Raw genomic sequence first — 2500 nt, forward strand, 5'->3', positions numbered from 1 at the left:
TGGGTCAGTCGGTCCTAAGAGATAGGCGAATGCCGTTCTGAAAGGGAGGGGTGATTGCCTCCGTCGCCCCCCGGCCGATCCAAAGAGAGTCGGGTTCAGATCCCCGAATCCGGAGCGGCGGGTGTGCGGCCTGGTGCGCATCCCTCAATTTGTCAATGGAGAATGTCAGAGGGAAGATTAACCATCTTCTTTGCACTCTTTCTAGAGCAGCAATATCCTTTTTGTAACAAGGTGACCAGAACTGAACACAGTATTCTAGGTGAGGTCTTACTAATGCATTGTAAAGTTTTAACATTACTTCCCTTGATTTAAAATCAACACACCTCACAATATATCCGAGCATCTTGTTGGCCTTTTTTATTGCTTCCTCACATTGTCTCGATGAAGACATTTCTGAGTCAACATAAACTCCTAGGTCTTTTTCATAGATCCCTTCTTCAATTTCAGTATCTCCCATATGATATTTATAATGCCCATTTGTATTGCCTGTGTGCAATACGTTACACTTCTCTCTATTAAAATGTAATTTGCCACGTGTCTGCCAAGTTCTGAATGCTGTCTAGATCATTTTGAATGACCTTTGCTGCTACAACAGTGTTTGCCGCCACTCCTATTTTTGTGTCGTCTGCAAATTTAACAAGCTTGCTTACTATACCAGAATCTAAATCATGAATGTAGATTAGGAATAGCAGAGGACCTAATAGTGATCCCTGAGGTACACCCCTGGCTACCTCACTACATTTTGAGGTTTCTCCTCTATTTAGTACTTTCTGTTTTCTACATGTTAACCACTCCCTAATCCATGTGCATGCATTTCCTTGAATCCCTACTGCATTCAGTTTGAGAATTAATGTTGAAAGGGAGGGAAGATCTTCTCCACAGAAGATTCTCCCAGCCTTTCAACTTTTTTCAAAAACAATACAATTAAAAAAGGCATCAGTGTTTAATTTCCAGACGATTTTAAACTCACAGCACATTTGAAATGACCATTGGAACAGTATTTCTTAAAAAAATGTGTATATATTAAATATTTTTAAATAAACTATTTTATATATTTCTTTTCTCAAACAGTTTCCCAGTTTTTAATCATTTGAAACTGGTACTGTCTTCAACATGACTGTTCCTAATGAATTAGCCATTCTCCTTGCATTATGCTGTTGGACTTTTGAATGACAAATGTTCGTTTTGAAAAGTAAATGTTGAAAAACAGGGAAGATCTTCTCCACAGATTAATTACAAATACAAAACAGAAAATAATTGATTGCATAAGTATTCACCCCCTTGAGTCAATATTTGGTAGAGGCACCTTTGGCAGCAATTACAGCCATGAGTCTATTTGGATAAGTCTCTACCAGCTTTGCACATCTGGACACTGCTATTTTTGCCCATTCTTCTTTGCAAAATTGCTCAAGCTCCGTCAAGTTGGATGGGGACCTTTGGTGAACAGCAATTTTCAACTCTTTCCACATATTCTCAATTGGATTGAGGTCCGGGCTTTGACTGGGCCACTCCAGGACATTGACCTTTTTGTTTTTAAGCCACTCCAGTGTGCCTTTGGCTGTATGTTTGGGGTCATTGTCCTGCTGGAAGATGAATCTTCTCCAAGTCCCAGGTCTCTTGCAGACTTCAGCAGGTTTTCCTTCAGGATTTCTCTGTACTTTGCCGCATCCATTTTGCCCTCTATCTTCACGAGCTTTCCAGGCCCTGACGCAGAGAAGCATCCCCATAGCATGATGCTGCCACCACCATGCTTCACGGTAGGGATGGTGTTCTCAGGATGATGTACGGTGTTAGGCTTGCGCCAAACATAGCGCTTAGCGTTGTGGCCAAAAAGCTCTATTCTGGTCTCATCAGGCCATAGAATCTTCTTCCACTTGGTCTCAGAGTCTCCCACATGCCTTCTGGGAAACTCTAGCCGAGATTTGATGCGAGTTCTTTTCAACAATGGCTTTCTTTTTGCCACTCTCCCATAAAGGCCAGTTTTGTGAAGCACCCGGGCTATTGTTGCCATATGCACAGTGTCTCCCAGCTCAGCCGTGGAACACTGTAACTCCTTTAGAGTTGCCATAGGCCTCTTGGTGGCCTCCCTGACTAGTGCCCTATACGCCCGGATACTCCGTTTTTGAGGACGGCCTGTTCTAGACAGATTCACAGTTGTGCCATATTCTCTCCATTTCTTAATAATGGACTTTACTGTGCTCTGAGAGGATATTCAATGCCTTGGAAATGTTCTTATATCCTACCCCTGATTGGTGCTTTTGAAGAACCTTATTCCGGATTTGCTTTGAATGTTCCTTCACCTTCATGATGTAGTTTTTGTTAGGAAATGTACTAACCAACTGTGGGACCTCCCAGAGACAGGTGTATTTAACCTGAAATCATGTGAAACACCTTAATTGCACACAGGTGGACTCCATTCAACTAATTATGTGACTTCTAAAGACAATTGGTTGCACCAGAGCTTATTTAGGTGTGTCATAGCAAAGGGGGTGAATACTTA

Source organism: Acipenser ruthenus, unplaced genomic scaffold (genome assembly GCF_902713425.1).
Source record: "Acipenser ruthenus unplaced genomic scaffold, fAciRut3.2 maternal haplotype, whole genome shotgun sequence".
Taxonomy (NCBI): domain Eukaryota; kingdom Metazoa; phylum Chordata; class Actinopteri; order Acipenseriformes; family Acipenseridae; genus Acipenser; species Acipenser ruthenus.